We start from the raw sequence: 22,377 nt of genomic DNA on the forward strand, positions 1-22,377 counted from the left end.
CAGACTAGATACTGCAAGCTCAAAGTAAGGTGTGACCGTAGTCCTTTATTACAGATCTCAGAGTGCCTCGCCAGCCTGTGAGGCCTCTTTATATACAGGTGCTCCCAAGGGATTGTGGGATCCCTTGGGACTCCAGGGGATAAGCCCTCTGGTGGTTAGACATGGTATTTACAGGTTTACATACATAACAAGAAGCATACCCACATCTTCCGCCTCCACACAAAGATTACCCTCATGATCTCCAATAGGCCCTACCCTTTCTTTAGTTACCCTCTTGCTCTTAATATATTTATAGAACATCTTTGGGTTTTCCTTAATTTTACCAGCCAAGAATTTTTCCTGCTTTCTCTTAGCATTCCTAATATCCTTTTTCATTTCACCTCTTAACTTTCTATATCCCTCCAAAGATTCGACAATATTTAGCTATCGGTATATGACATAAGCTTCCCTTTTTTTCTTTATCCTCCCCTGTAAGTCCCTAGACACCCAGGGGGCTCTAGAATTGTTATTCCCACCCTTTTTCTTTAAGGGCACATGTTTGGCCTGAGCCTTCCGGATCTCCTCCTTGAATGCCTCCCACTGTTCCGACACTGATTTACCCACAAGTAGCTGTTTCCAGTCCAGGTTGGACATGAACAGCAGTTGAACATAAGTCAGTCGGCCCTAATCCAGTAACAATAGAAAGCCACAGCGCTCAGTCTCCACCCCCGGCATCTTTTTTACTGCAATTCTATTGTGTGTTAAATCCCATAATAATGCAGAGGGTTCATTTGTGGGTGAATTAAGCTGCTTATCACAGTTATTGAAACTGTATGTTTGCTTGATGGCTTAGCTTGTCATGGGTGGTGGTTTTCTGTATGCATTAAGTGCCCAAGAGCCGAGGTGATTACTGGCAGGATAATTGTGCCTCTAGTTTACTCTATCTAAGATTATCCCAACAATATGGCTTATCTCCAAACTCAGAAGAGAACCCCCACTTCTGCATTTCCATTTTCCACACCAGACATCCTGGGGCCTCTTGGGTTGTGAACTAGTGTACAAATTAGAGGCTAATTTGTACTGTGGGCCCATGTCCACCAGGAAGATGATTGAGCTGGGCCAAACTCATTTTACATAGGACTCTCGCAACCAAATATATTATATCTACTGCATTGCCCTTGTCTACTCTTTCGGTTACTTCTTCAAAGAATTCAATAAGGTTGGTCAAGCATGACCTTCCCTTTTGAAATCTGTGCTGACTACTCTTTATGATACTTTCGGTTTCTGGACGAGTATCACACTAAGCAGAACAATTATCGACTGAGGCATTAGTGGGACTTATATGTTTGAAGATGAAACACTCTTAGTTTCAAGTATTATTTCCTGCATCCCCCCCCCCCCCCCCGCCACCTCATCCAACCACAGCATCCCTAGTTGGGAGGATGAGATGGGGCCTACTTTCAGGCTGACACAAGTGTGACTCTGAATCTGCCAGTGAGAGGTGCCTCTGGTGGTCGAATGGCCTGAGTTCTGAAAGTACCCAGCCAGTGCCCTGGGAAAGGATTCAGGTCTCTTCTGATTTGCCTGTAGAAGGAAGCTTTAGTCTCCCAGGCACTTGGCGGACTGCTTTAAAGTGAAGGCGTTGTGGCAGCTGCCTGCTCTCCCCTTTCCTTTTTTCTGTCCTCGCTGTGTTGTATCTCGTTACTGCAGTTTATATATACTGCCAGGTCACCTCCCTTTCTGCCGATACGGTCCCTTCGAAACAATTTAAATCCTTCCAGATGTGTACCCCATTGATTGGACTCATTCTACCATATCTCTGTGACACGAACGATGTCCAATCTATCACTCCCTGCAAAACCCTCCAGGTCACACATCTGATTTGTTAGACCCCTTACATTAATGAATGCATTCATGTTTTTTGCCTTTTGCATTTAATTTATTACTGTATTAATGTATTAATTTAATAACATATCAATTTATTAATTGTATTTAGTAATGTGCTAATTTACATTTATTAATTTTGTTCCCTTTCCCCCACCATTGGGATTAGAGTTACATAGAAACATAGAAAATAGGTGCAGGAGTAGGCCATTCGGCCCTTTGAGCCTGCACCACCATTCAATATGATCATGGCTGATCATCACCTCAGTACCCCATTCCTGCTTTCTCTCCATACCCCTTGATCCCTTTAGCCGTAAGGGCCACATCTTACTCCCCTTTGAATATATTTAGTGAATTGGCCCCAACAACTTCCTGTGGTAGAGAATTCCACAGGTTCACCACTCTCTGGGTGAAGAAGTTTCTCCTCATCTCGGTCCTAAATGGCTTACCCCTTATCCTTAGACTGTGACCCCTGGTTCTGGACTTCCCCAACATTGGGAACATTCTTCCTGCATCTAACCTGTCCAAACCCGTCAGAATGTTATATGTTTCTATGAGGGCCCTCTTGATTTATAATATCACCGGTGGCTGCTGAAGGATTTCTCGAATCGGTACGAGTGTTCACTTGCACTTGCCGTAACCACCCTGCATCGTGTTCAACGACTCTGCACCACTCTATCGATCCTGCCTGTCAACGCCTCTACCCACCCTTGTTTAGCTGGCGGCTAATTACCCTCTGCCTCTCCTCACTGGCATGTGGCATAACTCCGCTTGAAAGTACACCGCTCGAGGTCCTTTCCTTCAGGTTTCTTGCAAGACTGCAATCCGTTCCTGTTGCTGTCGACAATGGGATTGAGCAAGGGGGTATGTATGGCCACGTAGATGCGACCTAAGATTCCTTGGACCTTGGGCAAGTCGAGAGCAGTTGGGGCAATTTTCAACTTTGTCCATGGGAGGGGTACCCCGCTCTTTAGAGAACCCGCCCGTTTTTTGTGCGGATTCTACAACCGGTGGGTGATCCACTCCACCAGGTTACCCGGCAATAACAACAACATGTATTTCTATAGCACCTTTAACGTAGTGAAACGTTGTTGTTGTTGAAAGACAGCATCGCCAACAATGCAGCACTCCCTCAGTACTGCACTAAAGACATGATGGATTGAGCAAAAGATCCAGTGGAGGTTGGTGGGAGCACCTCACTGGTAGACCCTACCCCTGTACCGCCCTCCGTTTCCGCACAAACCTTCCGGCATTCTGCACTTCCCCCTTCTGCCATTCTGCCCGTACTTGTGCCCATAACTTCCTGCGTCACCACTCATGCTTTCCCCCGCCCAGGTCGCACTGTGCCCTCCACAGTCTTCCCCCGACCTCAAAGATGTCGCTTCAATGAAGTAAAAGCCTGTTTCCCAGCAGGGCTTCGAGGGGGGTCATGTTAACCTATCCCGCCCGGCGGCAAAGTGCCGGGATCGCTTCGGCCACCCGTTTTACACCCCGTCCGACCTTCCTCTCCAAACGACTTGAGGAGTTAATGCCATGTTTGGTCGCTGACTTTGTACATCCTGTCACACCATGTAAGGAAAAGTGGAAATGTAGCCGACTACGAGAGCTCGGGAAAATAGCAAAGGGATACTGAGAGGTGCAAATAGGAAGTATAAAATCATCCACTGTCATCTGTGCAATCGTCTGTTTCCCTTATCCTGCACAAAATTACAGTAGACACCTCAAGTCGCTGGAGAAATACCACCAACGATGTCTCCGCAAGATCCTACAACTCCCCTGGGAGGACAGACGCACCAACATTAGTGTCCTCGACCAGGCCAACATCCCCAGCATTGAAGCACTGACCACACTCGATCAGCTCCGCTGGGCTGGCCACATTGTTCGCATGCCAGACACGAGACTCCCAAAGCAAGCGCTCCACTCGGAATTCCTTCACGGCAAACGAGCCAAAGGTGGGCAGAGGAAACGTTACAAGGACACCCTCAAAGCCTCCCTGATAAAGTGCAGCATCCCCATTGACACCTGGGAGTCCCTGGCCAAAGACTAGTCCGCCCTAAGTGGAGGAAGTGCATCCGGGAGGGCGCTAAGCACCTCGAGTCTCGTCGCCGAGAGCGTGCAGAAATCAAGCGCAGGCAGCGGAAGGAGCGTGCGGCAAACCAGACTCCCCACCCACCCTTTCCCTCAACGACTATCTGTCCCACTTGTGACAGGGACTGTGGCTCTCGTATTGGACTGTTCAGCCACCTAAGGACTCATGTTAAGAGTGGAAGCAAGTCTTCCTCGATTCCGAGGGACTGCCTATGATGATGATGATATCGTCTACTGTGGTCATGCAGGATCAGTTTGGACTGGAGCAGCGCTGCCTTTAAACTTTCAGAATAATGAAGCGAAACAGGAACATTGTGACACAGGAGGTTTGTGTAAAATATACAGTAAGTGCACACTATGAATATACACATAGATTTTTTTTTAAAATCCCTTCCTAATCTATAACCATATTTTGGTCTTGGCTTTCATCAGCAACCATTGGTCCCATCTGGCACAATGATGCATGCTTTGAACCTGTGGTGAATACTCTGTCAGGCCGATTATCTGACCTTTGCCCCCCAGGCAGCGTCCTTTCCTCAGGCGTAAAGGTCAGGAAAAAGGGCTGCAGTAGGCACGGACCCATCGCAGCCATGTAAATAAGGGAGCGGGCTGGGGGAGGAGGGAGGTGTCTCTCAGCCTCTTGTTTCACTTTCAGAAGGTTGTGGGTTCAAGTCCCACTCAAGGGACTTGAGCACATAAATCTAGGCTGACGCTGAGGGAGTGCTGCACTATGACTGGTGCCGTCTGTCGGATGAGACGTTAAACCGAGGCCCCGTCTGCTCTCTCAGGTGGACGGAAAAGATCCCACGGCACTATTTTGGAGAAGAGATGGGGAATTATCCCCGGTGTCCTGGGGCCAATATTTATCCCTCAATCAACATAACAAAAAAACAGATTATCTGGTCATTATCACATTGCTGTGTGTGGGAGCTTGCTGTGCGCAAATTGGCTGCCGCGTTTCTCACAATACAACAGTGACTACACTCCAAAAGTACTTCATTGACTATAAAGCGCTTTGAGACGCATGAAAGGTGCTATATAAATGCAAGTCTTTCTTCTTCCTTCGTTCCTTCCTTCCTTTCTTCCGTCCTTCCTTCCTTCCTTCGGCATAGCTGGCTGGACACCCCAGTGGAAAGATGCCTAGTGGATCATGGTGTTACGGTCGCGCCCCCGCCCCCCCCCAGAGCCTCTGGTCAGTGGGGATCCCCAGGGGCAGGCCGAAAATGGGCCTTCTTGCCTGTCTCCATGCCCTGCGATGTTTTGTAGTAATCAGGCCTTTCTGGCCGCTCACCTCCATCAGCAGAGGCTTAACATGAAGCTTCAGGCCTGCAGCTGTGCTTAACTTCCCTGGCCCTTCTGCCATAGCGAGGCCCTGCCAGGGCATGGGCCTACATCAGGAGGTGTCCCCAGACCATGTTAATGGGCCTGCACAGGGCAGCGGCAGAGGAGAGGAGGCAGAAAACTCTGCCCTCATAAGTTTGGACAATACTGACATCTCAACAGCTCTGTCTCATCCTCAGAATGAATCGATTGAGCCATGTTCTACCACATATGCACTGTGAGATCCACAGGCTGATGGGTGTGACAAAGATAGGCACAGAAAGCCTTGGAAAATGCAAGTTAGTCAGCATCTGCAAAGAAAGATGACAATTTGGATGTGTACCCTTCGAAAGGATATATATACCCGAAATGTTAATATATACAAAATTATGTCTATTTCCAATTGTGTATTCCAAAATTTTCAGATTCCCCAATAAAAAATAAAAGAAAGACTTGCATTTCTATAGCGCCTTTCACGACGTCAAAACGTCCCAAAGCACGTAACAGCCAATGAAGTACTTTTGGAGTGTAGTCACTGTTGTATGTAGGAAATGCCAATTTGCGCACAGCAAGCTCCCACAAACAGCAATGTGATAATGACCCAGATAATCTGTTTTTGTTATGTTGATTGAGGGATAAATATTGGCCTCCGGACACCGGGGATAACTCCCGTGCTCTTCCTCGAAACTGTGCCATGGGATCTTTTATGTCTACCTGCGAGAGCAGACGGGGCCTCGGTTTAATGTCTCATCCGAAAGACGGCACCTCCGACAGTGCAGCGTTCCCTCAGTACTGCACTGGGAGTGTCGGCCTGGATTTTTGTGCTCACATCTCTGGAGTGGGATTTGAACCCACAACCTTCTGACTCATCAAATGAACAGTTCAGCATTTTTGTTTTCCAGACACTTACAAAACAAGAGGTCACTGGGTGAGTGGGTCTTGAGGAGAGGAAGACAGCCCATTTATAAACACACAACCACGTTTTTAAAGTTGCACTGTGTTCCATGTTTTTATTGAATGTGCGCGGTTGCAGCCCCTGTTCCAATACTTAAAGGGGCTGCTCCTCAATTTCTGGTTGCACTTCAGTCCCACACTCCTGATCTTTGGGCACACTGTGCGGAGGGGAGCGGGTAGGTCCGAGGGCCTCCTCGTAGGACTGCTCCTGGGCCTGGCCAAGGGGGCCATCAGCCGGTCCAGGCAGCGGGCGGTCGAGGGGGTCGTTCAGCCCGACTGCCTGCCTCTCTTCCGCGCCTACATCCGAGCCAGGGTGTCCCTGGAGATGGAGCACGCGGTGTCCACCGGTACGCTCGCGGCCTTCCGCGAGAGGTGGGCGCCGGAGGGACTGGAGTGCACCATCACCCCCGGCAACCAAATTCGAATTTGATTGGTTAAACGGCCAAAGTTTAATTTGTGAATTTGTCGATTCGAGTGCACCCTTTTTTAGGGGAGCACTTGATTTATAGTTTTACTTAAAATAGTTGCAAACTACACACAAGGGGTTAAAAATGTGTGGCCGCACTTTCATTTTAAACGCACATTTCTCTGGTAGCCGAGTGGCTGCACTTGCCATATATAGGGACGGGGGGTGGCCTTGGCTGATCAGAGAGCCCATGTAAAGTGCAGCGTCTTCAGTTACATCTGCACAGCGCTGTCTGGGGACTGGCAACACTTTCTCTTTTCTCGCATAAGAGAAGCCACTTCAGATTTGCGATGAGATAATCATGAAGGAGGGAAACTCTGGTGTTGTTTTACAGCCTGCTGATGTCACGGGGGTTAATCCTCAGTGTGTAGGTGTGTCCTGCTTTGACTAGGCTCCGCTCCAGCTCTGGGGTGCAGCGAGGAACAAAACAGAAATCAGTTTGCAGACAGATACGTGATCTGTGTGTTCTTTCTCTCCTCCCTTTGCCACTTTGGCATTTGCCGACGGGAACGCCTTCACAGCAAAGGGCCGCATTCTCAGGGTAAGACCAAATGAAGTACTCAATGCTTACACTTTCGACGATATGCAGAAAGTGGGGACAGTCAGTCTAACACTGGCAGATCAAAGATCAGAGCTTCAATAGAACATTCTTAACTGTGTGGGTGAGCTGGGGCAGAACTGAACTGAAGGCAGACCAGCTGCAAGCTGGTCTCTGTGGTAATTTATCTATCTCCTCGCTTCGAACTTTCTTCCTCATATTTTCAAATGTCAGTTCCAGCTTGTTGTGACTTCAAGTCAAACCACATTCCTTGTATTCCTGAATGTTGGGTCAGCTCTTTGCTGTGTTTTTTTTGGAATTATTTGTTTAAACTTCGAATGCCTTACAGACTTCAAGAATAACAGTTGCCTTTCTCTTGCTTTTCCTTCCTCTTTGCACATTCTGACACTTCTACTTTTCATATTAACCCTTGCAGCTCCAGTTTGTTCTGCAGCACCGAACTTTCAGTTTCAGGATGCGGAGGGGTTACATATTCCTCAGTGTCTGAGCTGGCCAAGGATGATGATAGGGGTTTGCACATTTTCTGGGAGCTGCAGTCGTTCAAAAGCTTGTTAAGTGCTTGTTAATGTTGGGAATGTTCTTCTTAACGTTTCTCCTGAGAAACAATGGGCGATTCTAATTTGAGCAGGGTGACTTTCTATCGAGTCAAACTGTGGCTCAGTGGGTAACATTCTTGCCTGTGAGTCAGAAGGTTTATGGGTTCAAGTCCTGCCCCAGAGACTTGAGCACACAAATCTAGGCTGACACTCCCAGTCCAATGCTGAGGGAGTGCTGCACTGTCGGAGGTGCTGTCTTTTGGATGAGATGCTAAACCGAGGCCCTGTCTGCTCTCTCAGGTGGACGTAAAAGATCCCACGGCGCTATTTAGAAGAAGAGCAGGGGGAGTTATCCCCGGTGTCCTGGCCAATATTTATCCCTCAATCAACATCATAAAAACAGATTATCTGGTCATTATCACATTGCTGTTTGTGGGAGCTTGCTGTGTGCAAATTGGCTGCCGTGTTTCCTACATTACAACAGTGACTACATTCCAAAAGTACTTCATTGGTTGTAAAGCGCATTAAGACATCCGGTGGTCATGAAAGGCGCTATAGAAATGCAAGTCTTTCCTTCTTTCAAACTGCTATTAGTGCTTGACTCCCAGCAGAAAGTCCCATGTGAAAACACCTTTAGGTCAGCAGTGCCAAGTGCATTTTCTGTGGTGGGCCTGATATGACCTCCTGGCACTTGGCGAGGGCCACATTCAGCAGAAGTGGTAGAAATTGGCATGGGTTGCGCCCGCTGTTTGGGCAACTTATGGGCATGAGGTCCTGCACCATATTGGTCCTCACGGCTTTGCGGTGTCTCTGGTAGCTGCCTGAAATATTTAAATATACAAAGCAGGGTCCTGCCCCTGTTGCACGACCCAGAACCAAGGCCAATTTGACATTCCAAGCAGGCTGACGTCCACACGAGATAAAACCGAATCCATTCTCCACGTTACATTTCTGAAATAGATATTTCATCCATCTCGCTGTCATTCCAATATTTGAAAACAAAGGAAAGTCTGGACGAGTGAGATTGTCTTCAAAAGATGATTACAAATATGTTACTCAAAAATCAGTTTGATAGTGGTGGTCACCAGGGCGCTCCTCTCACTGATGCGGCTGTGTGGGGTCGGGAGGGGGTTGGTTGCCAAGAGCAGTTGAGGGAGCGTGCGCCTGGTGTCAATGGCGACAGTTGGCGCTTGCGATGTGATATCAGGGCGCAGAGCACAGGTAGATTACTGAATCACACGCTTGTTGTCACTGTGGCCAAAACCCAACTACTCACTAATGTACCGTAAGGGAGCCAGCCACTTCCACCCAGCCTTGTCTACACGTGACTCAATTCCCACACTGCATGCTTGACTAATGCCCTCCAAAGTGGCCAAGCAAGTCACCCAGTTGTAAACAATCGCTGAAAAGTTCAACAAGAGGATGAAACCTGGACGGGCCCATAGCAACAGCCCAGACAGAGTATCCCGACACGAATATCTCAGGCAATCTCAGCCTAGTCAACTGTGCAAAGTCCTCCTCATTAACATCTGGGGTGCAAAAGCGTTCTCCAATTGAGCATTGGGAAGTCCGAAGCCATTGTTTTCAGTCCCTGCCACAAACTCCGTTCCCTAGACACTGGCTCCATCCCTATTTCCAACTCCGGTCTGAGGCTGAACCAGACTGTTCGCCATCTTGGTGTCATATTTGACCCTGAACTGAGCTTTCGACCACATATCCGCAGCATAACTAAGACCGCCTATTTCCACCTCCATAGCATCGCCCGTCTCCACCCTTGCCTCAGCTCATCCGCTGCTGACGCCCTCATCCGTGCCTTTGTTCTCCTGTACTTGACTTCCAAAGCAAGCGCTCTACTCAGAGCTCCTACACGGCAAGCAATCCCTAGGTGGGCAGAGGAAACATTTCAAGGACACCCTCAAAGCCTCCCTGATAAAGTGCAACATCCCCACCGGCACCTGGGAGTCCCTGGCCAAAGACCGCCCTAACTGGAGGAAGAGCATCCGGGAGGGCGCTGAGCACCTCGAGTCTCGTCGCCGAGAGCGTGCAGAAACCAAACGCAGGCAGCGGAAGGAGCGTGCGGCAAACCGGTCCCACCCACCCCTTCCCTCAACGACTATCTGTCCCACTTGTGACAGAGACTGCAATTCCCGTATTGGACTGTTCAGTCACCTGAGAACTCACTTTTAGAGTGGAAGCAAGTCTTCCTCGATTTCGAGGGACTGCCTATGATGATGACTTGACTATTCCTTCTGGCTGGCCTTTCTACGTAAACTAGAGGTGATCCAAAACTCGCCTTCCCGTGTCCTAACTCGCACCAAGTCCCGCTCACCCATCACCCCTGTGCTCGCTGACCTACATTGGCTTCCGGTTAAGCAACGCCTTGATTTCAAAATTCTCATCCTTGTTTTCAAATCCCTCCATGGCCTCGCCCCTCCCTATCTCTGTAATCTCCTCCAGCCTCACAACCCCCCGAGATCTCTGCGCTCCTCTAATTCTGCCCTCCTGAACATCCCTGATTATAATCGCTCCACCATTGGTGGCCGTGCCTTCTGTTGCCTGAGCCCCAAGTTCTGGAACTCCCTCCCTAAACCTCTCCGCCTCTCTACCTCTCTTTCCTCATTCAAGACGCTCCTCAACACATACCCCTTTGACCAAGCTTTTGGTCACCTGCGCTAATTTCTCCTTATGTGGCTCGGTGTCAATTTTTTATCCGCTAACACTCCTGTGAAACGCCGTGGGATGTTTCACTACGTTAAAAGCGCTATATAAATGCAAGCTGTTGTTGTTGTTGACTGGTGCCAAAGCTGGAAGAGCTGTCGCACAGACTAATCGACCAGCTTCCGCCATCACCGTCCCTGGGTATGTCCATTGGCAGAATGATACACAGTTGGGGAGGAGTGGGCCTGGGCGCCCTCAAACATTGACACTGGACCTAATGAAATCTCATGACTTTAGGTCAAACAAGGCCAAGAATCACGACCGACCTCCCCCGCTCAACTGAAGACTCTGCACTCCTCCATGATGAATATTACTTGGAAGACATACTGAAGGAAGCAAGGATAAAGAATGTACTCTGAGTGGGGGACTTCAATGTCCATCCCCAAGAGTGGCTTGTCAGTACTGCCGCTGAGCGAGCTGGCCAAGAAGGATGTCCCTGAAGAGCAAAGCTGCCAGACTGGGCCTGCGTCTGATGGCGAGGGAACCGACACGAGGAAGTAACCTACTTAAGCTCCTCGTGACCAATCTGCACTTCTGTGCACAAGAAGATAGGTAGGACTGAGCACCGCATATCTCCACTACCACCGGGCTAAGTGGGACAGACTAAGGACAGATCTCGCAGCCCAAAACTGGGCATCCATGAGGCGCTGTGGGCCATCAGCAGCAGCAGAATTGTCAACGTCATCATTATCGGCAGTCCCTCGAGTCGAGGATGACTCGCTTCCACGTCAAGAAGTTCACAGGTGTTTCAATGAAGGACCTAATATTCCAGATCCTGAACTACATGTTGAAGGGTGGAAGATGCCTGTGTGTGGATTTTTTTAACGCGGGGTGGCCGTTGCACACCAGCCGCCACACGGGCTTGACAGAGCTAGGTCTTGGTCCAGTGACAAGGGTTAACCAGGCCGACTGGAGACCTGCTCTGCTGCATGGGCCTAGTGCGCACACACATCGCAGTGTGGGCTGGGCCCGTGCTGCCCCTGGGCCCTCACCTCTCCTGGGCCCCGAACTCACGCAGAATTGTATACCGGCACAGTCTGACCAGGAGGTGGGCTGTTTGCTGACAGCTTCACTGTACTCTGCTCCATTTGCAGGAGGGGGTGGGGTGCTAAAATCCTCCTGCGTGCTATTTTTAGCGTGTTCACATCAATTTCCCCAACAAAATCATTAACCTGCTTAAAATAATGAGCCAGGAATGTGGCACAAATGTATTAACCAGGGAGGTATAAATCGTGTCGCAGTGGAGATTGAAGGCCTGCGTGTATGCAGCACTGGAGAGCCAGCTCTGGCACAGTGATTGCACATTTATTGTTCACTCTTTCGCTACGTGTTAATTATTTATTTTTGGTAGACAAATTTTTCCTGTTGCCTGTACTTTGCCATGATGACACAGCCTGAGGATGTACAAGGTAATGAATTTGTTACGTAACTGGTCTCACTGGGGCCTGTCTGGTGACATACCGTTAGTGTCGGTGGGATCAGGTTGTGCCGGGGATACGAGTGCCACAGGAAACATGGGAACAGAAGTAGGCCACGCAGCCCCTCGAGCCCATTCCACCATCCAATCAGATCATGGCACCCTGCTCTTCTCCCAGGGTTTGATCAGTGGTTCGTGCTGAATTAGCAGATCTGTGCTGGTGTGGCAGATGGTGGACTGTCATCAATCTCAAATCCGCTGGGTCAGTGAGGAAAGGATCGGGCTTTTTGCGTTGCACTTCACAGTCGAATAGCCCGCAGCCAGTTAAGGGACCACTTTCCCGGCCTTCACCCCGCCCCCCCCGCCCCAACTCTGTGCAATTCCCATTACCTGCGGATGACGGTCGGGGAAAAGAAGCAAAGACACAGATCACCGGGTCTCTGCCACCCTTACAGTGTCACCGAACCTCCAGGGGTTGGGGAGTAGGGAGCTGGACCCGTGCCTGCAGGAGGCCCAGGCTTGCCGATGCTAGGTATGTCGAGGAGGTGCGTGGAGTGACGTGAGTTCCGGGGTCGGCAAGAGGCCTATAAAGGCCCAACGCGGCGGCAGTCAGGAGCAGCGTCGAGGAGCTGCGTGGAGAGGCATGAGTCCGGAGTCGGCGAGAGGCCTATAAAGGCTCAACGCGGCGGCAGTCAGGAGCAGCGTCGAGGAGGTGCGTGGAGAGGCATGAGTCCGGAGTCGGCGAGAGGCCTATAAAGGCCCAACGCGGCGACAGTCACGAGCAGCGTCAAGGAGGTGCGTGGAGAGGCATACCGGTGCAGCTACAGGGAGAAGGCAAAAAAGAAGTAGAAAGAAACAGAAAGGTGACGTCACAGCCAAGGGGGTAAGTGATTGGCTGGTGATTGGTGAGTAGTTTTTCTTTTTTCTCTTCTATAACAGTGAGTATACTTTAGCATTGTTGTTGCTTATCAAAGAGTTAAGTCATGGCAGGACAGCTCGGTCACGTGTTATGCTCCTCCTGTACCATGTGGGAACTCAGGGACGACACCAGTGTTCCTGACGACTACGTGTGCGGGAAGTGTATCCAACTCCAGCTCCTGACGGACCGCGTTGCGGAGTTGGAGCTGAGGGTAGATTCACTCTGGAGCATCCACGATGCTGAGAATGACGTGAGTAGCACGTGTAGCGAGTTGGTTGTACCGCAGGGAAAGGGTCCACAGCCAGATAGGGAATGGAAGACCAGCAGGAAGAGCAGTGCAAGGAAGGTAGTGCAGGAGTCCCCTGTGGTCATCCCCCTGCAAAACAGATACACTGCTTTGGGTACTGTTGGGGGGGATGACTCATTAGGGGAGGGCAGCAGCAGCCAAGTTCATGGCACCGTGGCTGGCTCTGTTGTACAGGAGGGCAGGAAAAAGAGTGGGAGAGCGATAGTGATAGGGGATTCAATTGTAAGGGGAATAGATAGGCGTTTCTGCGGCCGCAACCGAGACTCCAGGATGGTATGTTGCCTCCCTGGTGCAAGGGTCAAGGATGTCTCGGAGCGGGTGCAGGACATTCTAAAAATGGAGGGAGAACAGCCAGTTGTCGTGGTGCACATTGGTACCAACGATATAGGTAAAAAAAGGGATGAGGTCCTACGAAACGAATTTAAGGAGCAAGGAGCTAAATTAAAACGTAGGACCTCAAAAGTAGTAATCTCGGGATTGCTACCAGTGCCACGTGCTAGTCAGAGTAGGAATCGCAGGATAGCGCAGATGAATACGTGGCTTGAGCAGTGGTGCAGCAGGGAAGGATTCAAATTCCTGGGGCATTGGAACCGGTTCTGGGGGAGGTGGGACCAGTACAAACCGGATGGTCTGCACCTGGGCAGGACCGGAACCAATGTCCTCGGGGGAGTGTTTGCTAATGCTGTTGGGGAGGAGTTGAACTAATATGGCAGGGGGATGGGAACCAATGCAGGGAGACAGAGGGAAACAAAAAGGAGACAAAAGCAAAAGACAGAAAGGAGATGAGGAAAAGAGGAGGGCAGGGAAACCCAAGGCAAAGAACAAAAAGGGCCACTGTACAGCAAAATTCTAAAAGGACAAAGGGTGTTAAAAAAACAAGCCTGAAGGCTTTGTGTCTTAATGCAAGGAGTATCTGTAATAAGTTGGATGAATTAACTGTGCAAATAGATGTTAACAAATATGATGTGATTGGGATTACAGAGACGTGGCTCCAGGATGATCAGGGCTGGGAACTCAACATCCAGGGGTATTCAACATTTAGGAAGAATAGAATAAAAGGAACAGGAGGTGGGGTAGCATTGCTGGTTAAAGAGGAGATTAATGCAATAGTTAGGAAGGACATTAGCTTGGATGATGTGGAATCTATATGGGTAGAGCTGCAGAACACCAAAGGGCAAAAAACATTAGTGGGAGTTGTGTACAGACCTCCAAACAGTAGTAGTGATGTTGGGGAGGGCATCAAACAGGAAATTAGGGGTGCATGCAATAAAGGTGCAGCAGTTATCATGGGTGACTTTAATATGCACATAGATTGGGCGAACCAAACTGGAAGCAATACGGTGGAGGAGGATTTCCTGGAGTGCATAAGGGATGGTTTTCTAGACCAATATGTCGAGGAACCAACTAGGGGGGAGGCCATCTTAGACTGGGTGTTGTGTAATGAGAGAGGATTAATTAGCAATCTCGTTGTGCGAGGCCCCTTGGGGAAAAGTGACCATAATATGGTGGAATTCTGCATGAGGATGGAGAATGAAACAGTTAATTCAGAGACCATGGTCCAGAACTTAAAGAAGGCTAACTTTGAAGGTATGAGGCGTGAATTGGCTGGGATAGATTGGCAAATGATACTTAAGGGGTTGACTGTGGATGGGCAATGGCAGACATTTAGAGACAGCATGGATGAACTACAACAATTGTACATTCCTGTCTGGCGTAAAAATAAAAAAGGGAAGGGGGCTCAACCGTGGCTATCAAGGGAAATCAGGGATAGTATTAAAGCCAAGGAAGTGGCATACAAATTGGCCAGAAATAGCAGCGAACCTGGGGACTGGGAGAAATTTAGAACTCAGCAGAGGAGGACAAAGGGTTTGATTAGGGCAGGGAAAATGGAGTACGAGAAGAAGCTTGCAGGGAACATTAAGACGGATTGCAAAAGTTTCTGCAGATATGTCAAGAGAAAAAGGTTAGTAAAGACAAACGTAGGTCCCCTGCAGTCAGAATCAGGGGAAGTCAGAACGGGGAACAAAGAAATGGCGGACCAATTGAACAAGTACTTTAGTTCGGTATTCACTAAGGAGGACACAAACAACCTTCCGGATATAAAAGGGGTCAGAGGGTCAAGTAAGGAGGAACTGAGGGAAATCCTTATTAGTCTCCTAACCTGAGGAAGGACATTCTTGCTATTGAGGGAGTGCAGCGAAGGTTCACCAGACTGATTCCCGGGATGGCGGGACTGACCTATCAAGAAAGATTGGATCAACTGGGCTTGTATTCACTGGAGTTCAGAAGAATGAGAGGGGACCTCATAGAAACGTTTAAAATTCTGATGGGTTTAGACAGGTTAGATGCAGGAAGAATGTTCCCAATGTTGGGGAAGTCCAGAACCAGGGGTCACAGTCTAAGGATAAGGGGTAAGCCATTTAGGACCGAGATGAGGAGAAACTTCTTCACCCAGAGAGTGGTGAACCTGTGGAATTCTCTACCCCAGAAAGTTGTTGAGGCCAATTCACTAAATATATTCAAAAAGGAGTTAGAGGAAGTCCTTACTACTAGGGGGATCAAGGGGTATGGTGAGAAAGCAGGAATGGGGTACTGAAGTTGCATGTTCAGCCATGAACTCATTGAATAGCGGTGCAGGCTAGAAGGGCCGAATGGCCTACTCCTGCACCAATTTTCTATGTTTCTATGTTTCTATGTTTCTATGTCAGGCTCCTACCTCGATTTCCGTTTCTCCTTTCGGCTGGACGCCCGAGGAAACTTGACTTTTATTTGCAGACGTCTTATCGGGTCTCTCAGACGCATCTCCAAGTGCTTCACAAATAATGATGGACGGTCACTGTTGTCAGGTGGGCAAACAGGGCAGGCATTTTGCACACAGCAAGATCCCACAAGCAGCACTGAGATGAATGAGACGGTCATCTGGTTTCGGTTGGTGGTGTTGGCTGATGGGTGGAATGTTGGCCAGGGCACCAGCAGTAACCAAAGGAACAGGGGTCGGCCATTCAGCCCCTCGATCTTGTACTGCCATCTGGTTAGATCTTGGCAGCCTGCCCGTCCTCAAACCATGCCTTGGGATATTGAAAGCCGACTCTAGTTCTGCCTTTCTGCCTGTTTTAGCGTTTGCGCATAGCGTGGGTATAACAGTACAAACGTTTGAGGCGGGGGAGGTTCTACTTCACGGCAAACGGGCAGGCTTGAGAATCGCAAAAGTCACACTCATGTGGAAGTCACCGGTTTTATGGCACAACCGGGAGAGCAGAAGCGGCTGACGCTGGTATGAATGGACGATAGATGGGGAAGCGTCTTCTGCCTCGATCCTATTGAGTGAGACACTGCACTCGGACTGAAGCCTTACAAAGCTCCTGAGTTTGGCGGGAGGCGGTGGGGAATGGCGGTTGACATGAGAAATAGGAGCAGGAGTCGGCCATTTGGCCCCTCGAGCCTGCTCCACCATTCAATAAGATCACGGCTGATCTTCGACCTCAACTCCACTTTCCTGCACTATCCCCATATCCCTTGATTCCCTTAATATCCCAAAATCTATCGATCTCAGCCTTGAATATACTCAAAGACTGAGCCTCCACAGCCCTCTGGGGTAGAGAATTCCAAAGATTCACCACCCTCTGAGTGAAGAGGTTTCTCCTCATCTCAGTCCTAAATGGCCGACCCCTTATCCTGAGACTGTGACCCCTGGTTCTAGACTCCCCAGCCAGGGGGAAACATCCTCCCTGCATCTACCGTGTACAACTTGCAAGATCATCACTAATTCAGCCCAACAAGGCTGGAGATGTGTCTGATGACAGGCAGGTGGTTTGTACTAACTTCACAAGAACATATTTACAAAGATTTAGTTTTACAACCACATCCGCACACCTGCTCCTAAAAACACGTCTTAGGTGGTGCTTTAGTTAGAACCATGGATGTTTATAGTACAGAAGGAGGCCAGTCGGCCCATTGTGTTTGCGATGGCTCTTTGTTCGAACAATTTAAAACAAATCTCACTGCCCTGTTTTCTCCACATAGCCCTGAACCTTGCTCTGTTTCACATATTTATCCATATTTCCCTTAAAAGATACAATAATCTATCCTTGAACTGCTCTCCATGACAAAGCGTTCCATCCTCCCACAGCTCTCTGCATAAAGACATTTCTGCTATTCTCTCTCTCTCTCGTCACTCTTTGAGTGATTATTTTCAATTGATTTCCCCTCATTGTCGACTCCTCCAACTAAAAAGAAAGACTTGCATTTCTATAGCGCCCTTTCATGACCACCGGACATCCCAAAGCACTTTACAGCCAATGACGTACTTTTGAAGTGCAGTCACTGTTGCAATGTGGGAAACGCGGCAGACAATTTGCGCACAGCAAGCTCCCACACACAGCAAAGTGATAATGATCAGAAAATTTATTTCAGTGATGTTGGTTGAGGGATAAATATTGGCCCAGGACACCAGGGAGAATTCCCCTGCTCTTCTTCGAAATAGTGCCATGGGATCTTTTACGTCCAGCTGAGAGGGCAGACGGGGCCTCGGTTTAGCGTCTCATCCGAAAGACAGATGCCAGAGGAAATAGTATTTCCCTATTCATCCTATCAAAACACTTGCTAATTATAAAAACCTCTATTAAATCTCCCTGTAGCCTTCTCTGCTCCATGGAAATAGTCCCAGTATCTGAAGTCTCCCTTTATAACGATAGTTTCCCATCCCTGGCATCATCCAGGTGAATCTACATTGTGTGCTCTCTGTGGCTTTAATGTCCTTTCTATAATGGGGTGTCCACAACTGCACACAGCACCCTAACTGCAGCCCAGTTGATGCACGAACCCTCTGTGGTGGGCCTTAGATTGGCTCTTGATATTCCCCATGCTTTTGAATTCCTGGTCTCGGCTAGGGGTGGGGTGGGGGGGGGAAATGGGGCCGAGTTACAAATTAGCCAGAATCTAATTGAATGGCAAAACAAGCTCTAGGGGCGGAAATGAAAAAAAGACCTCCCTATCTGTAATCTCCTCCAGCCCCACAACTCCCCGAGATGTCTGCGCTCCTCTAATTCTGCCCTCCTGAGAATCCCTGATTATAATCGCTCCATCATCGGTGGTCGTGCCTTCTGTTGCCTGGGCCCCAAGCTCTGGAACTCCCTGCCTAAACCTCTCCGCCTCTCTACCTCTCTTTCCTCCTTAAAACCGACCTCTTTGACCAAACTTTTGGTCACCTGCGCTGATTTCTACTTATGCGGCTCGGTGTCAAATTTTTATCTCATAACACTCCTGTGAAGCGCTTATGTTAAAGGTGCTATATAAATGCAGGTTGTTGTTGTTGTTGTCCCTATGTTTCTCCCCGAGAATGCAGATCCTGAGCACCGAGTTCAGAGCATCATTGCGAGAAGGTCGGGAGCAGAGCCCAGCCCCTGAGAGGCCAACTTTCTACATATAGCATGGAGGCCCCGAATTTTGAAGTGAATTTGGGCTCTCTGTGTAATCTTGGACAATTTGGAATGCACGAGAAAGGGCTTGAAGTATATGACTCCCCACCCAACCCAGGGACCTCGCTACGCAACTCCGACTCCACTCCTCACACCGAAATCCTACCAGGCTGTCCACATCTGGCCCAGGGAGCACCACTAGCACTCAGGGTTGTTCGTCCCCTCCCCCCAGAGTGCCCGTGCTAGTTCCTCCCTGTGTGACTGAGTGCCACTGCCTGCTCATAGTGTGAGAAAGAAAGAAAGACTTGCATTTCTATAGCGCCTTTCACGACCACAGGACTTCCCAAAGCACTTTACAGCCAATGAAGTACTTTTGGAGTGTAGTCACTGTTGTAATGTGGGAAACACAGCAGCCAATTTGCGCACAGCAAGCTCCCACAAACAGCAATGTGATAATGACCAGATCATCTGGGGCAGAGAATTCCACAGATTTACGACTCTCTGAGAGAAGAAATTTCTCCTCATCTCAGTTCGAAATGGGCGACCCCTTATTCTTAAACTATGCTCCCTAGTTCTAGATTCCCCCACGAGGGGAAACATCCTCTCTGCATCTACCTTGTCCAGCCCCTTCAGTATCTTATCTGTTTCAATAAGATCACCTCTCATTCTTCTAAACTCCAATGTGTATAGGCCCAACCTATCTTCACAAGTCAACCCATTCATCTCCGGAATCAACCTGGTGAACCTTCTCTGAACAGCCTCCAATGCAAGTATATCCCTCCTTAAATACAGAGACCAAAACTGTACGCAGTACTCCAGGTGTGGCCTCACCAATACCCTGTACAGTTGTAGCAGGACTTCTCTGCTTTTATACTCTATCCCCCTGGCAATAAAGGCCAACATTCCATTTGCCTTCCTGATCACTTGCTGTACTTGCATACTAACTTTTTGTGTTTCATGCACAAGGACCCCCAGGTCCCTCTGTACAGCAGCATTTTGTAATCTCTCCCCATTTAAATAATAATTTGCTTTTTTATTTTTCCTACCAAAGTGGATAACCTCACATTTTCCCACAATATCCTCCATCTGCCAAATGTTTGCCCACTCACTTAGCCTGTCTATATCCCTTTGCAGATTCTTTGGGGCCGAACTTGATGAAGGCCAAGTGCCACCCAAAAGGCCGCCGATGGCCGGCGAGAGACCAGGCGGCACTTTGGGCGGGAAATTGATGAAAAATAATTTAAAAGTTGGGCCGGCGGCAAACGAGCGACGTACGCCGTCAAACTGGGCAGGTGTGGGCAGGAGCTCCCAATCTCGGCGGGAAAGGCTCTTGCCGGTGAAGTGCTGCCGAGGATGGAGTCGGGCCCACGGAGGGTCGAAGACGTTCAAGTAAAAATGATTGGAAAAAAAATTAATTCCCGGAAGACCTTCAGGGGAACCCATTAAGGGAAGTTGCTGTGAAAAAAAATTATTAAAAAGTTCGCTCACTTTTTTTCCAGTTTTTTGAACTTACCTTGGTGGTTAGACCAGCCTACTCACGATAGTCCTCCCTCCCCCTGCTAGCGCTGACTCCCGCCAACTCCCGCCCACACCAATCTGGCATCTCAGCGGGCGGGAGGTCACTTGCACCACTTGGCCGCCCGCTGACATCAGCGGGCGGTTCCCAGTGGTTCTCCCCGCCCGCTCGCTCCAGTCCAAATGGAAATTGGCACTGGGCGCAACCCGGACAGGAATGTTGGTGGATCTCGGCGGCAGTCAGCGGCAGTGGGCGCGAAGGCCATCAATTGCGGCCTCTTTGTGTCCTCCTCACAATTTGCTTTCCCACCCATCTTTGTAACATCAGCAAACTTGGCTACATTACACTCGGTCCCTTCATCCAAGTCATTAATATAGATTGTAAATAGTTGGGACCCCAGCACTGATCCCTGTGGCACCCCACTAGTTACTGAGTGCCAACCCGAGAAAAAACATTTATCCCGACTCTCTGTTTTCTGTTCGGTAACCAATCTTCTAACCATGCTAATATATTACCCCCATTCCTGTCAGCTTTTATCTTGTGCAGTAACCTCTTATGTCGCACCTTATCGAATGCCTTCTGGAAATCCAAATACACCACATACAGTGGTTCCCCCTTATCCACCCTGTTCGTTACATCCTCAAAGAACTCCAGCAAATTTGTCAAACATGATTTCCCTTTCACAAAACCATGCTGACTTTGCTTGACTGCATTATTATTTTACAAATGTCCTGCTACTACTTCCTTAATAATGGGGCCCAGAAGAGCCGAGGGCCCAGGGGCAGCACGGGCCCAGCCCACACTGCGATGTGTGTGCGCACTAGGCCCGTGCAGCAGAGCAGGTCTCCAGTCGTCCTGGTTAACCCTTACCACTGGACCAAGACCGAGCTCTGTCAAGCCCGTGTGGTGGCTGATGTGCAACGGTCACCCCACGTTAAAAAAATCCACGCACAGACATCTTCCACCCCCTCAATTGGAGTTCAGCACTGGAACATCGGGTCCTTCATTGAAACATCTGTGAACTCATGTGGAAGCAAGTCATCCTCATTCGAGGGACCGCCTATGATGATGATGAATAATGGACTCCAGCATTTTCCCAACGACAGATGTTAGGCTAACTGATCTATAGTTTCCTGCTTTCTGTCTCCCTGCTTATTTAAATAAGGGTGTTACATTCGCAGTTTTGTAGGCCCCACACTCTGGAATTCCAGTTCAAATCTGACAGGCCTCTGACTCAAACTCCTGGGCGTGAATGTTGTCCACTTCCCGTTGACAGCTCAATCAGCCTGTTCATGGTCTCGGCTCGCAACATGAAGCATGGCTACTTGGCCGAGCTATTGGAGTGGGTCCAGCACAGATGGGACTGGAGCACAGCAAGAAGCATTTAACAGAGGAGGGTCAAAAATGACAGGATAAAATAAGCTGTCCTTTAAACTCATGGTAGTGTGTAATTTAAACTGCAGTGCGTTTAATTATTTTCTGTGATGTTGGTGAGTGGTGCCTCCGACTCTGAGACTCACAAAAACCCAGGACAGATTGCCACATCAAAGATCCCACATGTCACAAAGATACGGACAGACGAGGGACGTCATCCCGACCAAGTAGTCTTTATGTTTCTTTACAAGCAACTGACTATAATCAGAAAAACTTGGGACTTCTCATTAGAGATTCCAAATAGATCCAGGCTGCTTGAAGTCATTTATTTCACTAACTAACAATCTGGTTTTAAGGTCATGCTTAAGTTCTAACCATCCCAACATGCGATGCTGATACGCTCACCTCCCTCAAAGGCAGTCAGAAGCCACTCCCGAGCAAGAAACAAATGTTCTGAAATAAGACATAGAAGGGTAAGTTGTTCGATCACTGACTTACCCACCCATTTAATAACCTCCCACAGCCCATGTACACACTCCCCTATCACTGACCCGACCCACCCATTTAATCCCCTCCCACAGCCCATGTACACACTCCCCTATCACTGACTCTCCCCACCCATTTAATCCCCTCCCACAGCCCATGTACACTCTCCCCTATCACTGACTCTCCCCACCCATTTAATCCCCTCCCACAGCCCATGTACACACTCCCCTATCACTGACTTACCCACCCATTTAATCCCCTCCCACAGCCCATGTACACTCTCCCCTATCACTGACTATACCCACCCATTTAATCCCCTCCCACAGCCCATGTACACTCTCCCCTATCACTGACTATACCCACCCATTTAATCCCCTCCCACAGCCCATGTACACTCTCCCCTATCACTGACTTACCCACCCATTTAATCCCCTCCC

This window comes from Pristiophorus japonicus, chromosome X, assembly GCF_044704955.1.
Source record: "Pristiophorus japonicus isolate sPriJap1 chromosome X, sPriJap1.hap1, whole genome shotgun sequence".
Classification (NCBI taxonomy): Eukaryota; Metazoa; Chordata; class Chondrichthyes; family Pristiophoridae; genus Pristiophorus; species Pristiophorus japonicus.